Source organism: Procambarus clarkii, chromosome 72 (genome assembly GCF_040958095.1).
Source record: "Procambarus clarkii isolate CNS0578487 chromosome 72, FALCON_Pclarkii_2.0, whole genome shotgun sequence".
In the NCBI taxonomy this organism is placed as follows: domain Eukaryota; kingdom Metazoa; phylum Arthropoda; class Malacostraca; order Decapoda; family Cambaridae; genus Procambarus; species Procambarus clarkii.
The window spans coordinates 12092958-12110107 of NC_091221.1; the positions used below are offsets into that span (position 1 = coordinate 12092958).

General features: G+C 46.8%; 1 protein-coding gene across 1 annotated transcript in view; it reads left to right on the forward strand.

The window, feature by feature from the left end:
- The first annotated feature begins 2456 nt into the window (after nt 1-2456).
- The window catches only part of LOC123773626 (guanine nucleotide exchange factor DBS), a 544948-nt gene continuing 530254 nt past the window's right edge, over nt 2457-17150 (forward strand). The window contains exon 1 of the mRNA XM_069312524.1: nt 2457-3129. The gene's annotated coding sequence lies outside the window, so the exon portion shown is untranslated. The remainder of the gene's footprint in view (nt 3130-17150) is intronic.

Below are 17150 nucleotides of genomic sequence, written 5' to 3' on the forward strand. Positions count from 1 at the left end.
CTCGACTCTTCTCCTACAGCTTCTTCCTCTCCAATCTACTTTGTATTTTTCTGTCTCCACTTCCCGCTCGCTAGTCGGGGTGTCTTGTCCTGTATGTGGTCTTAGTCTAATAGTATAACACACTGCCTCGAGGCTACCCATGTGCCTGAGAGATCGGGATCAAGGCGACAGAGATAGCGCAGGTATTGTGGACGGCCAAATGGACATTCCCTCAGTCATTCTTTGCTCACCTGGAAGCAGGGAAAACATCTAGAGTGGAAGTTAAGAGTTCGTAGCCTAGTGACCAACTACAGGCTCACTTGTCACACTTGATGAAGGGTCGCAGGAAAGTTGGTATCATGAAAGCTTGTGTTTGGATATCTTGCGATAGCATTTGTCGGGAATTGTGTGTGTGTGTGTGTACTCACCCATTTGTGCTTGCGGGGGTTGAGCTTTGGCTCTTTGGTCCCGCCTCTCAACTGTCAATCAACTGGTGTACAGGTTCCTGAGCCTACTGGGCTCTATCATATCTACATCTGAAACTGTGTATGGAGTCAGCCTTCACCACTATCACTAACTAGTGCATTCCATTGTGTGTGTGTGTGTGTACTCACCTAATTGTGCTTGCGGAGGTTGAGCTCTAGCTCTTTGGTCCCGCCTCTCAACCGTCAATCAACAGGTGTACAGTGTGTGTGTGTGTGCTAATATTGACGCCATCACTATCGCTAATGCCAGCACTCGGATATGAGGACTTGCAAAGATGAAGAAGGATGCCGCCTAAATAACGCAAGCAGTGTTTGCGTCAAGTAGGACCCTCAAGAAAAACCGCGCGAACTTAAGAAATAGTAAACTCATCGTCAAAAAAAGAAAAGAGCATTAAAAATCGGTGTAAAGAAATGTTATTGCGTGGTGAGGTGCGTGACATGTCCCAATTGACCACCTGGACGGCTCCTCCACCACAAGTATTAATACATTACACACAGAAATCACAATAGCGTGATGCATCAAATGAACAAATCCTTGTGGATTTATTCACATATCTTTGCGGGATTCCCTGGCTCCCGTGACCCCCTCCTTTCACAATTATTTGAATATTTCCGCATGAATTGCTCTGAAAGAGTGGAATGCCATCGCTGAAAAATTCCATTTCACAAAGTATTCCATTATTCAGCCTGCAAGAGCCTAATGGATTTCTTGGGGCTTAATAACATCCAGTGAAGACCGCGGGGCCCCAGCTCTTACCTGTAACCCAACTGCCTTTTTTTTGCTGAGAAAACGTTGCCCCCTCTGCGTATTACAAGCCTGGTCGAGTTCTCCCGCTCGCCCGTGTCCAAAACGTTTCCTGGCGCGATAAAGGCGTTGCTTTAAGCGTTTACTGATGAGGGTCCGCGTATTTCACCCACGACTACTATCGCCACGAGACGAAAAAGAGCGAAATATTCCGAGACGGTTTGTAATGCAACGAAACCCAACCAGGAAAAAAGGATAGAGACGCGGGTTTCCGCTAGGGAGCGTTCGGTGGCGAAAGGAAGCGTTCAGAGGCGAGAGGGATCAATATCTGCCGTGGGGGGTAAATACGGCGGGAGGGCGAACGCAACGGCAGCAGTGCAGGAGGCGGCGCTGGCGGGGGCGGCGCTCCTCCTGACGGAGAACACCATCACACACACACCAGCCTCAGTGACCACTGTGCTGGGCGCGGGGGCGGACCCACCACCACCCTCACACACCTGCTCCCGCTGGGGGTTACTCTGGCAGGTCACTACCCACCTGAGTCAATAACCAGTGTCCTCTCACCCGGCTAACTAGTCAGTCCGGGTCAATACATGCCTTCAGAGGAGCACAGAGAACGACACTGGTGGTGACTGGCAAGCCAATACTACGACAGGTGAACAGAGTTGATCAACAGAGCTGTTAAAACGATCTTAAAAGGTTTAATAGATGTGTTGTGAGAGAGAGGTGTGGGTGGGGGGCGTGGCGGAGGTGTGAAGGGGGGGCCAGCGCCCCTCTTCACCCCTTCTCCTTGTCTCAGGTCTAAGGTTCACCTCACTCTTAACTACCTCTCGGAGTGTCGTAATTGAAGCTACTATATTGTTAGGTTCAGGTTGACTCGTATATGGGATATTTATTTATATTTTTGTTAAATTTGAAGTTGTCCTTTGAGGGTGTGTTAGAAGTGTTTGTGTGTGTAGAAAATATAATTATTTCTGGTAAATAAAGTGACGGAAAAATTAAGAAAAGTGATTTACAAAACAACAAAGAAATTATATTCTTTGCGAGAGGAAAGAGAGCGAGCACGTGGAGCGGGGCAGTGTTGGCCTTCCACACCCGGCCCACACCCGTGGTTGGTCCTCCACACCCGGCCCACACCCGTGGTTGGTCCTCCACACCCGGCCCACACCCGTGGTTGGTCCTCCACACCCGGCCCACACCCGTGGTTGGTCCTCCACACCCGTGGTTGGCCCTCCACACCCGTGGTTGGCCCTCCACACCCGGCCCACACCCGTGGTTGGTCCTCCACACCCGGCCCACACCCGTGGTTGGTCCTCCACACCCGGCCCACACCCGTGGTTGGTCCTCCACACCCGGCCCACACCCGTGGTTGGTCCTCCACACCCGTGGTTGGCCCTCCACACCCGTGGTTGGCCCTCCACACCTGTGGTTGGCCCTCCACACCCGTGGTTGGTCCTCCACACCCGGCCCACACCCGTGGGTTGGCCCTCCACACCCGTGGTTGGCCCTCCACACCCGGGGGTTGGCCATCCACACCCGTGGTTAACCCTCCACACCCGTGGTTGGCCCTCCACACCCGTGGGTTGGCCCTCCACACCCGTGGTTGACTCTCCACACCCGTGGTTGGCTGTCCATAACCAACCAACACATCCATGGCTGGTTAGTCCATTGCTGACTGTCTACACCCGTCCTAAACCTGTGTCGGTCAATACCCACCTAACAACAGTAGCTGTCCTCACGTGGCATATACCTGTGGCTGTCAATATTTGGCCAACACTGCCATCACCCGTGGCTGTCAACACCCAGCTGACACCCGTTTCTGTCAACACGCTGCCAACACTTGATGCTACCAGCCTCTGTGGATGTCAACACCCAGCCAACATCCGTAACAATCAACACCCGTAGCCATCAACACCCGAGGTAAGTATATGGTCACCTTCGGTCAGGTGATATGGGCTTCTTGACGGACCTTGGACACCACCAGGCTGGCCAATAACAGCACCTGCGTATGGGTGCGTCTTTGTACGCGAAGTAGCCGTCTAATTGTGCTCCCAATTAGACGTATTTATTGTTTCTTGGAGTCATTAACTGTGTATACAAATGTGATTGTTTGCGTCTTTTGTTTGAACGTTAATGTGTGGGAAGTATTGGTTTGAACTTGTTTACATAGTTCTAGGGGACATGACAGCTTCTTTTCTGGGTTCCTTCAAGTTCAAGTATGTTTGAGAGAAGAAATACATCTCAAAGGGATAGAGTAGCTTAGGCTAATTCTACCCCCCTAAGGGCTCCTTGTTTGGGTGGTGTGTGTGTGTATTTACTATTTGTGTCTGCAGAATCGAGCTATTAGCTCTTGGACCCCACCTTTGTAACCAATGTACTTTTCCTCTATTATATCTACTACATATATTTATCTCTAACACGTGCATCCACAGGAAGCAGCCCGTAGTAGTTGTCTAACTCACAGGTACCTATTTATTGCTAGGTGAACGGGTGCATCAGGGTGAAAGAAACTATCAAATTGTGTCCTCTGCCGGGAATCGAACCCGGGCCCTTAGGACTATGACCACCGAGCGCTGTCCACTCAGCCACGAGGCCCCTGTGTGTGTACTCACCTAGTTGTGCTTGCGGTGGTTGAGCTTTGGCTCTTTGGTCCCGCCTCTCAACAATCAAGTGTGTGTGAGGAAACAGAACATGTATTTCTCTCGGGTAAACCAAAGTAGCCGAGAGAGAGAGAGAGAGAGAAAAAAACAAGTTCTATCTAACAAAAATTCATCCAGCAAGCTTCAGTTTACAAACGTTATGCAGACGATGAGTCACATTAACGTGGGTGAAGAAATGATGAATAGACCACACATCAGAAGATGGGGAAACGACGATTTTTTAATTGTTGCTGCCGGAGGCGGCTAATTTATTGTGCACCCCATACTCATCCTGTGAGCGGTAGCGCAAAAAGCATTACAGAGGGCACAAAAGGTAACGACGACGTTTCGGATCCGTCCTGGACCATTATCAGGTCGTGTGGTAGAAAAGAGGATTGTGTTGTTGTTATAGATTCAGCTACTCGGAACAAGTTCCAAGTAGCACGGGCTATGGTGAGCCCGTAGTGGACTTGCCTGACACAGGAGCGGGGCAAGTAGCACGGGCTATGGTGAGCCCGTAGTGGACTTGCCTGACACAGGAGCGGGGCAAGTAGCACGGGCTATGGTGAGCCCGTAGTGGACTTGCCTGACACAGGAGCGATGCTGTGTGGAAGAAAGGAAGGTTCAGGCAAATAAATGAGGTAAGAGAATGAGGTGAGAGGTGAGGAGCAGGTAAGAGAAAAAGGTAATAAGTTGATCGGTAAGAATTGGTTGAAGGTAAGAAAAAGGGGGAGGGGGAGTAAGAAAACAAGGGTAGGCTAAAGTTAGATCACGTTTGTTAAGAAAGTTGGGGCATGGGAGTATGTACTGTGAAAGGGAAGCGTCAACAGCAACAGAGCCAGGACTCATGTTCATGTTGAGTCATGTTGTGTATCAGAGCCGATTCGACAAGACGACGTCTGTGAAGAATAGAGGAATGATAATCATCAAGATATCTCAAGATAACCTCAAGATGATCATGATTCTTCCAACGCTAGTTCTGGACCTCCCAGAGGCAGGAGGGATTATTTTAGAAGACCAATCAATAGGATGATTAAGAGTCCCTAACAATTGATTAGGCTGTGAGCCGCCGCGTCCAACAGCCAGGTTGACCAGTCCAACAACCAAGAGGTCTGATCGAGTACCGGGCCGCGGGGACGCTAAGCCCCGAAATCATCGCAAGGTAAGATAACATTGAAGAGAACATTGTTTGTGTCTGCAGACTTAACACTTATTTTGTGTTTCTTAAGTCTGCCAGTCAGTGTACAGCCAGTTTCCCAAAAACATTGGAGAGGACAAGAATAGAAAATAGAGTAGACACCAGCAGCATTAATGGAAGCAGGAGAAGCAGTGTGACCCAGATGCCTACGAAGGGTGTTAGTTTGTCGAAGGGCGAGCTTTATGTCAAGAGGACGACGAAAGGTATTAGTGAGAGGCTCCCGGCTCCCAGCACCAACCTCCCAGCATCTAGCACCAACTTCCTCGAAAAACCAGACTTACAGGAATTAGCTGGGAAGAGGAAGATATCAGCCTCTTTGGCCCAAGTTTCCTTGCTTACAAGAGATTAATTACTCAGACTAGCTCTCTGCTGCTGTTACTGTTGGTACAAATAATGCCGAGGCTGCTGCTGCTGCAGCTGAGGCTATGTGTGTGACGTTGCTGGTGCGGTAGCTGCTTAGAATTTGTTTTCGTGTTGCTCTCATTTGCTGTTCTTCATACTAAGCAGTCTACTTCTGCTGCTGCTAATATTTGTCTATATAGACCATGCTGTTTTACATTTGTGTGTTTTTCCTTCACCTGCTGTGTTTGCTGTTCCTGCTGTAACTGGCGATTTTTTAGTGGCTCTGCTCTTGCTGCTGCTGCCGCTGCTGGGTTTTTATTTTGCGTCTGCTGTAGCTGCAGTGGTTCTGTATTGATGGCTGCGGCCTCGTCTTGTTCTGCTGCTGTTTTCCTTCTTGCAGCTGTCCTGGATTTACTTCAGTTTACCTGAAGGTCGGCATTTTCCTAGTGGCATCGACAGGGACAGGAAGCTGGCGGTTTCTGAATGTTCCCTTCTCTCTGTTATTCAGTTTTGCTAAAATTCCTGCTGTTGTCGATTCTACTGTTGCTTCTGTTGTCCATGCCGCTATTATTGCTGCTGCTGCTGCTCCTGCAACAGTTCCTGCTGCGTTTCAGTACCTGCTGCTGTTCTTGCTGTCTCTTCTTTCTCCTCCTTAATTCATTCTCATGCTTCGTTTTGCTTCTCATTCACTTCGTTTACCTCCCACCTTCTTCCTTGCACATCCTGTTTGTTTTCTTCCACTTCTCTCCTCCCTCTTCCTCTTCCTCCACTTTATCCTCTTTTCCTTGTGTTATATATGAAATAATTCTTAAACGGTCAGAATATCTTTCAGGCCCGGCTCCCAATTCAGCCTATTGCTGAATAAAATGTAATCTTTTAAGCCGGGTTATCTAAGGGGGAACTCGAAGCAGATAAGGATATTAAGACCATTATAACACTAAATCAACATTACAATACACAAGGAACACGTTGATATTGCTTCACTGGAGAAACAAAAACCAGAGAAGCCAAAACTGTGCCACAAACTCCCTCTCTAGTCAACAGAAAGGAAGGGTGGAAATGGTACAGTGTAATAACTTTGAAGTAATTATTTAGCTCTGGCAAAACTGTGGTTACACTTAAGGCATTCTACACCTACGGAAATAAGTTTATACACACCATAGACACTATAGAAATTGAGAATACCACTTAACATGACCCCTAAGTGAAAATATATTTATGTTAAATGAACGGATACTTTATTATTATTAACATCTTTATTGACAAAATTAATTACAATTACATAATCTGAGGATTTCAATTAAGTCTTATTAAAGTGAGGATAATGCTGGTATTCACTGTCACACAGGACAGAGGGTCATACACAAGACAATAGGTCTAAACTGTAGGCTGAAGCACATGTATATCATGGTTACAGTGAATGTTTCACTAGGTAAGTGTCACAGCTACATCCTTACAGACCGACTGCCTTCATATCACTGAAATATAAACACATCAGTGAGCTTCACCCCCCCCCCACTCATCCTTAACAGCTTCACACGTGTAAATAACCGATAATTTAAACCAGGTTTTTACTGGAACATAACCTTTTAAAGTTTCAGTAGGCTGCTACCATCACCACATTCTCCTAATATCTCTTCTTAGCCTTTCTCCTCTTCCTCTTAATCTTCCTGCTCTTCCACCTGCCCCTTCCTCCCGGCTCTTCATTGCTTACAGTCCGCACCTGAGGTTGATGAAGTCCTTGTGGTTAAGTTGTGTCGACGGCGCCTTCTCTTTCTCTTTGTTCCACCTTTATTGCTGGACTAGCTTCTTTGTGTACACTACTGGTGAGACGTTCTCCTTTTGTTTTATTGGTTGGGAAACGTAGACATAAACACACACACACACACACACACACACACACACACACACACACACACACACACACACACACACACACACACACACACACACTCACTCATACACCCTCATGCACCAAGGTAGTGGAAGCGGATTGCATGAATTTAATAAATATCACCATTATTACAGGTGGGAAGTGAAGCGTGTTGAGGGAGAGTGAGCCAGGGTGAGGAAGAGTGAGCCAGGGTGAGGGAGAGAAAGCCAGGGCGAGGGAGAGAAAGCCAGGGTGAGGGAGAGTGAGCCAGGGTGAGGGAGAGAGAGAGCCAGGGTGAGAGTCAACACAGGCTCAACACCGGCTTAAGAGACACAGATTATTGCATCTCTCCCTTCCACCGTCTCCTTCCCCTCCCATTCCTTTCCACTCCCCATCCCTTCCATCTTATATTAATGACCTCTTTTTCTCCACATTTTCTCAGCTTCCTCCTCCTTACTCTCCTCCCCCATTCTCCCACTCCCTACCCTCTCTTTCCTTGTCCTCCTGCCCCATGTGGGGGTTGCAAGACCTTGGGGCTAACAATACAAATGCATAGATGGGCACTGATGAATTAGTGATTCAACACGCTGTCTCCTGAAGGCTATTGTCTCCTCTTTGGGTACCCTCTTTGCTCCCACCTCTCTGTCCCCCTTCGGATGGTATCCGGGTTTTCCGGGGGTGTCCGGATATCCTTTTCCCCCGTGTTCGGATACCTTGTGCATAGCCTCAGTGCACAGGGGTTATACAGGACCCTCAGCGGAGGGTCCTGTACCTGAAGGGAGGGTCCTCTACCTTACGGGGGGGGGGGGAGGTTCTCTACCTTAGGGGGAGGTCCTCTGCCTTAGGGGAGGGACCTGGAACTGGAGTCAATTATTTTGGGAAAGGGAACTTACTAGGGATTCAAGAGAATTGGCAGTTGATGAAGATGGTGGTGAGGGGGAAGTTGGGAGGGTTGAGAGGTGGAGTTGATGAGACGAGGTAAGTAGTGTTGGTGTCGATAGTGGTAGCTATTGATACCACTATCAAGGCCAGTGATAGTGGACCACTGGCCTTCACCAAAATCCACCCAAACACACAGGGGGGGGGGGAAACAGCAAGGCTATATACATAGTATTAACACCGGAGTATACATGCATGAATACCACACACAAAAACATTCATGTATACCCAACGAACATTTGCTGAAATACATGTGTTTTTAAACCACACACACACATATACATGCAGGTATTCCCACACACCAAAAGAGAACACGTGTAGCTACCAAACACACGGACATGGTGTCAGTAAGGCGGTCAGCGCGCCTCACTGACACCGTTACACATTCCCCACAGCTTTCCTGTGGTGGTGGGAGGGGGAACACAGAGGGAGGACAGAAGGAACAGGAAAGAGGTGATAGAAGTTGAAGAAGAGAATAGGGCGGCGTCGTGGTGGTCTGTCAATACCAATTATGGGGGAAAGGAGTCGTTTGCCTATTCCAGTGAGAGGGAGGAGTAAGAAATAGGAATAGGAGGAAGAGGTGGAGATATGACGTAGTGGGGAATGAAGGAGTAGAGAATAAGAGTAGCAAAATTCGCAACACAAACGGAAGAGGATAAATATAAATAATTTAGAAAGTAAGGAGAATGGGAGATAGGGAAGGACCAAGGAAACACAATAAGAAGTGGAAGAGATTAATATGGGAGAATGTTAGAGCCAGAGAGGAAGGAGGGAGAGTTCGTTTCTACCCTCGTCACACTGATATTAAATTCTTTTCCACTTCTCCCGTCCCCCCAGCCCACTTTCCCTCTTCCTACTCCCTCCTCACTCTTCCTCCCATATCCTTCTCCATCCTTGCTACTCTCCAATACCCACCCTTCCCTCCCCCCATACACTAACCACTACAGTACTTCCTTTCCTAAAACACTATTGAATCTTCTCACCTCCTCATTCTTCTTTATTATCCCTTGACCTCTTCTTTTCCTCCTCTACTCCATTCTTCTGATTCCCTCGTACCAGTTATTTATTGCCTTGCCTCAATGACCAAGGTTAATGCCCTGCTGTGTCGTTGTCATGCCCTGCTGTGTCGTTGTCATGCCCTGCTGTGTCGTTGTCATGCCCTGCTGTGTTGTTGTCATGCCCTGCTGTGTCGTTGTCATGCCCTGCTGTGTCGTTGTCATGCCCTGCTGTGTCGTTGTCATGCCCTGCTGTGTCGTTGCCATGCCCTACTGTGTTGTTGTCATGCCCACTGCTTCCCACGCTCTCTGGTTGACATGCCCACCAGGATAAATTCTTTCTCTCACACTTAATGGCAAAAAGTTCTACATTCTTTCGAGATGAGACTAGCTGAGATCTCCCCATTATGAGAGCAACATGAAGCAGCCCTTAGTATGGAAACGTGACAACACCAGGATGGAAAACATGACAAAATCAGGATACAGAACATGACACAACGCCAGCATATGAACAGCATTTTCACGAACATTATGGAATCTTAGTCTATTTTTTTCCAATTCTAATACTTTCCTAAATTCAAATTCTTTTCTAATTCAGTCCTACGCGGAGATGGCAAGAGGTCTGTTCTTAGTGGTTCCCAACTGGGGGTGCGTGGACTCAGGGGGGAAACCAAGGAAGAATTTCAAGGGGTCCATGGAACTGTCTGTCTCTCAGGCACGGCTACTGTCAGTTTTGTTAGCTCTGTCTATTTAATCGTAGGAGTCCACAGGTGAGAACGTGGTTGTAGGGGTCCACAGGTGAGAACGTGGTTGTTGGGGTCCACAGGTGAGAACGTGGTTGTAGGGGTCTAAAATATGACTGCATATCTTAGGATAACTTATAACATATCCCCCCCGTTGCTCTCACTTACATGCTTATATAAGTTTTCTTGGTCAGTTTTTTGAGGGATACAAATTACAAAAGTTTGGAGTCAGAAAAGGTGTAATAGAGAGGGGGGGAGGGTTGAGGTTTTTTGTAAAATGTTATTATACAGAACAATTTGTATTTATATGAAAAGGGAGGGGAATTCAAAGAATATTAAACAGGGGAGAGAATTCATTAAATGCCGCTCAGCGTGCGGGAGTCATATATAATAACTCACGCAGTACACAATTAAATGTTAATATTACACATCCACAATTAAAATTAAATATCTGTAACACTTTTTTAGAATCAACTAACAAACTCCACCGCGCTCATTTTGAGGGGAAATTTTGACATAGAGGAACTCCTGTAGCCTCTCCTATGTATTTTCAACACAGGAATTCAAAATACATAACATGATAGCAATTAGCATTCGTATTAAGCCTCAGATTAAGCTACGGTACAAATCCCCTTATAAAGTAAGCATAAAGTAACCCCGTTCTCTTGATTTCTCCTTCCGTTACTTTGAGGGGATTTCGGGGCTCAGCGACCCCGCGGCCCGGTCGTCGACCAGGTCTCCGTAAAAAAATACTGTGGTTTAGCCTAATCAAAAGTGTCAAAAGCTAGCCAACCCACATTACCCTGAAAACGGGCTTCGGCAGATTCAGTGATTTGAACGAGACATCAACCCCCCCCCCTTCCCTTCCCTTGGATAGTTATTTAGATATTTATGATGGTCTGAAAGCTTGTTACAGATCGAATAATATTCTACTTGTAAAATGGAAAGTGAGCCTTTGTCCTAAATAGAGAATAGTCTTAAGCTATAACTTTATTGTATTATAAAACTTTGGTTTAAAAGAATACAAAGTCTGTGCTTAAGTCGTTAACTTTAAAGCAGTGTGAAGAATTTGGTTTTCTGTAAATGAACTTCTAGGGTATACTTGAATTATATACTAACATATAATAGTATGTTAGTGAAATAAAACATTTCACGTTTGAGAATAATATACCTTATTAACGTAAGCAAATGTCCCGGGTTCGATTCCCGGACCAGGCAGAAACAAATAGGCAAAGTTTCTTTCACCCAGATGCCCCTGTTATCTAGCAGTAAATAGGTACCTGGGAGTTAGACAGCTGTTACGGAGCTTCTTCCTGGGTGTGTGTGTGTGGGGGGGGGGAATTAGTAGTTACAGTTGATTGGTTGAGAGGCGGGCCGAAAGAGCAGAGCTCAACCCCCGTAAGAACAAATAGGCTAATACAGGGAGGAAGACTGCCTGCTTCTGTCTGTCTCTGTCTGTCTCTCTCCGAGCTGGGAGTGGTGGACAGCAAGTCTGTCACGGCTCCACAAACGAAGCTCTCCACCCATGCCCATACAAACAGGAAAGATAATTACATTAAATGACAATACACAGTACCAGTGATAACATGCCATTTGCTACATGTAACGTGCTATAGTCATTAGACTGGGTAAATATTGTTTTATAATTAATGTTGTTGATGTATGGAACAATTTACTGGGTCACATCAAAGATGTGGGATCGATGGATTGTTTCAAGCGCAGGTTAGACTATGTATGAATGAATTTGGGGCAGTGAGGAGCTGCCTCATAGGAGCCAATAGGCCTTCTTCAGTTTATTTTAGTCTTGTGTTCTTATGCACCTCACAGATTTCTTAGGTTGAATAACAATGGGTTTTAAGTCGGTCTTTCTTTCCAAAATATTCCTTGAAAATCTTTGCAACAACCAATCCACACTCTGCAGTCTTGCTCAGATGTACGCTGATGCAGCGCTGTTCCCTGCACTAGGTCATCAAGGGAGGACATCAACAGGAACACAGAGGTGTGTGTGTGTGGGTGTGTGTGGCTACTACGCCAACTACTGAACGTTCCCAGGAAGCAGCTTCCCAGAAGCTGTCTAGCTCCCTGATACCTATTTTCTGCTAGGTGAATGGAGGCATGAGATGTAATCGGGGATTCTCTCTCTCGCAATCGACTTGAGAATGGTCCAGGACGGACTGAAACGTCGTCGTTCCTTCACCTTCTAGTGTGTGGTCTGGTCAACTTACTTTATCCACGTTATTTTGTCTCATCGCCTGCATGAGATGTAATCTCTCTCTTTAGCCCTCCCTCTCTCTCTCTCTCTCTCTCTCTCTCTCTCTCTCTCTCTCTCTCTCTCTCTCTCTCTCTCTCTCTCTCTCTCTGTCGCTAATCCACACATGTTTCTCCTCTTTCTGCCACCAGCCCCGTTCATCTTCGGTTTCTCTCGCTCATCTGCATCTCTCCCTCTGGTTTCTTCTCATCTGCATCTCTTCCCTCTCCCTTCCACTTACACCATCCCTTCCTGCCTCCGTTCCGCTGCTGCACACCCTCTTAAGACCCTGGCTCTCCCCCACCACTGTGTCCCCGAGTTCCACTGTAATACCTTATTTTTGTTGCCTATTTTCCCGTTGGCACTTGGGTGGAGTTGAGGGTTTTCTCTCTAGCTCGCGGGGTTCTATCCCAGCCACAGGTTGACAGTTGGGATTTAACATGAATCCTCTAAAGGGGGTTCCGAGGCTAATACTGAAGCCCAATCAGAGTTTCACACATTTTCCCCCATGCACTTTGGCCTTGGTCCGGGAGCTTCTCTTCAAATGCACAATTAAATCCTATTTCATTTGTCATCATAGTGTTCTTGTACATAATAAATGTAGTTTCGACACTACCTATTCACACTATAGGAAAATCCTAAACCAAATTTTAATTGATCCAGCTCTGATCTACGTGCTGGCAAATTATTTAATCATTATAAGAACATAAGAACGAAGGTAACTGCAGAAGGCCTATTGACCCATACCAGGCAGCTCCTATTGGCCCATACGAAGCAGCTCCTATTGGCCCATACGAAGCAGCTCCTATTGGCCCATACGAAGCAGCTCCTATTGGCCCATACCAGGCAGCTCCTATTAACCCATACGAAGGAGCTTCCATGCTCACACAGTCGCAATGAAACAATAAACATTCTTCCCAAAAACAACATTTACACCCAGCAGACGTAACCAAAACAAAGAAGAATCGTTTACACACATGAAGCGGACACTATAAAGGTCACCGAATGCTCTTGAGGACGCAATTGGATTCTTGTCTTGCATAAGGAAGCTTCGCGTTCCCCAGCGCGAACAAAGCGAACTCGGAGCAAGCTATCAGAGGACTCCACGCTCCCGCCTTCTATCGCCTTCCCGCCCTTGCAGCGGCGCCTATCTGTTTTCCAGAATAAACACAGTTGTCGCTGCATGCCAGGGGAATGAGGTGAAATATTTCAATAAGCCTGAGGCTGTATCTCCTGTACAAGACGTGAATTTGTTTTCCAGTTTGTGTTGGGATTCATCATCTTGGCATGGACTTGGAGGCTTGTACATCCAAACTACTCATCGGAAAATAGAGAAACGACGATGGGGATGTTTCGGTTCGTCCTTTCGGTCCAGGACGGACCGAAAGGAAGCCATCGTCGTTGTTTCTGATGAGTGGTTTGGTCATTATTATTTCAGCCTCGTTATTGTGGCTCATCGTCTACAGAACTGTACATCTTTCAACAATCATGGCGGGATTGTTGGCAGTTATTAAACAATTTATGTGCTCTGATGAACTACGAGGCTGTCTATAACAATAATACCCACGGGCTGTGATGTTTCAAAGATCATAAATTGTTCAGTAAATTAAAAAAAACGCTGTAATTATTGAAAGATGTACTGGTTTCGCAAATTTTTGACGAATGCTGACTCTCAGAAGGTGGATAACTGACTTTATTGTGACCTTGTTAGAGAGTGATGAGGTGAACAAATCCACAAGGGCCGTGATGAGGGTTCGAACCTACGTCCATTCCTGCACCTTGTCTAGGTCATCTTGTATCCTCATGCTATCTTCCTCCGTCTTAATCCTCCTCCTGTGTGTGTGTGTGTGTGTGTGTGTGTGTGTGTGTGTGTGTGTGGGCGGGCAGACAGAGTGGCGTGGAACAGTACAGAATGGCAGACACCAAGGAACTCAGGTTGTTGTTGTTTCAGATTTAACTACTCAGAACGAAGTGTCCATGTAGCACGGGCTATGATGAGCCAGTATAGGAACTCAGGGCAGGCGGGAGTTATTGTACACCTCGCTACCTCTCCTTCGCCTCTACCATCTTCCTTTCATTTTTGTATCCTTTGTGGCGAAGAGGGCGGAAGTTGAGGCTGGTTGGGGTCAAGACTATGGTTAGGAGGGTGGTGGAGGGGGTCCTTGAGGGATAGATGGAGGTCATGTGAGGGGGAAGGTCGAATGTGTGAGGTCAAATATGTGAGTAGAAGGTCAATTAAATATGTGAGGGGAAGGTGTGTGAAGGAATGATGTGAGGCATTCTCATGCACAAGAGTATTTAGTGTTTACTCACCTAATTGTACGTGTGGGGGTTGAGCTCCGGCTCTTTGGTACCGCCTCTCAACCGTCAATCAACTGTGTGTGTGTGCTAGAAATGTATGTAGTAGATATTGATAGAGGGATATAGATCGGAAGCCAGTATACAATAGTTAGCTGACAGTCTATTGTCTGTTGCACTGTGGGATCCCTGAGCTAACAGCTCCATCACACACACACACACACACACACACACACAGCAGCTCATTGATCAATACTTGCAACAGGCTAAAATGACTGTGCAAGCCTGTAAATTGGCGCCTACAATCCGCCTTGTTCTGCAATTGCTAGGGACGTGGGGGAATGGGGGGCGCCGGGCCCCCAGGCTCGTGTTGCACCGAGTCATCATTCATCTTACGTTGAATAAACGTCGATAAGGTCAATCCTGCGTTGAATAAGCATTGATGACGTTGATCTTACGTTCAATAAACGCTACATGAACAGGACTTCCCATCAGACTTGTGCTCTATGTTGCATTAACAAAAACAGTTTTGTGTAAACAAATACAAACATACGAATAACAGAGAATAACATGGTTGATTCTGTGTTGATTCAATATGGTTGATTCTGTGTTGATTCAATATGGTTGATTCTGTGTTGATTCAATATGGTTGATTCTGTGTTAATGTGGTTGATTCTGGTTAGGTTAGATAATAGTGTCGTGGTGAGTATTGGGTTAAAGTTAACGGGTTTAATTCTGGTTTAACAAGGAGTGTTAAACCACCACCACCAGCATTACTACCACCAGTAGTACCACCCCCCCAACTACCACCACCACCACCACTACCACCACCACAGTGAAAGAAGAGAGACTGGGGAAGGGAATGGGAGGTAGCAGGAGGGGAACTAGAGAAGAGAAGGGGGAGGAGGAAGGAATGTAGAAAGCAAGGTAGGGACGAGAGAAGGGAGGGGAGAAGGAGAGAGAGAGAGAGGAGAGGTAGCAGAAGGAGGGGGGGGGATAGAGGGATGAGCAAGGAGGACCAGGAGGGAGTGTCGGTGAGTCATAGCCTGCTTTAACCCCCCCCCCCACACACCCCTTAACCCCTTCCCTGTCTGTCTCCAGCCCTTGTGTGCCTACACTTCCTCCTTATTCCCTCCTTAACCATTCCCTCCCTTCCCATTACCACCCTACCCATTCCCTCTTTCAACCCACTCCCCTTCCTCTTTCCCTCAGCCCACCCCCTTCCCTCCCTCCCTCCAGCAACCCTCCCTCTCTCTCCCTCCCTCCAACAACCCTCCCCCCCCCTTCCCTCCTTATAGCACCCTTCATTCCATCAGTCAGACTGTCTCGCTCTTATCAGTTCAAATGTCTCGCTCTTATCAGTTCAAATGTCTCGCTCTTATCAGTTCAAATGTCTCGCTCTTATCAGTTCAAATTTTACTTGATTTTGGGAAAAATTCAAATATATTTAATATATTTTTCGTCGATCTATTGAATGTGAGTCAATCAGCCATCGAGTCATTCACACACCGTCTAAACATACGCGCAGCCAGGCAAACATACACGCAGCCAGGCAAACATACACGCAGCCAGGCAAACATACATGCAGCCAGACATACATACACCTATGTATATACATGTATGTATGGTAATTATGCTCCTCGTAGCTCATACTCCCCTCGTATGAGCTACGAGGAGAGACTACGGGAATTAAACCTCACGTCACTGGGAGACAAAAGAGTTAGGGGGGACATGATCACCACAAACAAGATTCTCAAAGGAATTGATAGGGTAGATAAAGACAGGCTATTTACCACAAGGGGGGCACGCACTAGGGGATACAAGTGGAAATTGAGTGCCCAAATGAGCCACAGAGACATTAGAAAGATTTTTTTCAGTGTCAGAGTAGTTAACAGGTGGAATGCATTAGGCAGTGATGTGGTGGAGGCTGACTCCATACACAGTTTCAAGTGTAGATATGATAGAGCCCAGTAGGCTCAGGAATCTGTACATCACTTGATTGACAGTTGAGAGGCGGGACCAAACAGCCAGAGCTCAACCTCCGCAAGTACGCCTATGTGAATACAAGATACCATCGTAGTTACTCAAGAAGATCACAGCAGTGTAGAACGACGACTTCGCATATTACTGGCCAGAGTTCGATCCCCCGATGGTCCAAGTGGCCGGAAACCACTTCTTCTCATCGTCCTGTCTGCACAAGCTTGTCCCCATCTACCTTGCAAGTGCTGTATAGATATATAGACTTAGCGCATTCGCCGCATAATTACCTCACATTATGAGATTATACTCCTACAACGAAGACATACTGCCACCTTGTAGCAGCAGGTGGTAGTATGGTAGCTACCGTGATTATATTGTGGTGGCGAGTGTCTTGGATCTAATAGCTAATATGGTAGCGATTGATAAGGATTAAGCCACCAAAGTGGTAGCACGGGCATGAATAGCCCGTAAAATATGGTAGCGTCATGGTATGCATGGTAGAGCATGATACCTGCGGGACGCTACCATGGAAGGCTGTGAAGGAGAGGATAGTTGTTCTTGTTTCAGATTCAGCTACGCAGAATAAAAGTTGCAAGTAGCACGGGCTATGGTGAGCCCGTAGTGGACTTACTTGGCACGGGAGCGGGGCTGTGGAGCCGAGAGCGCTACTATTGGATTTTATAGCA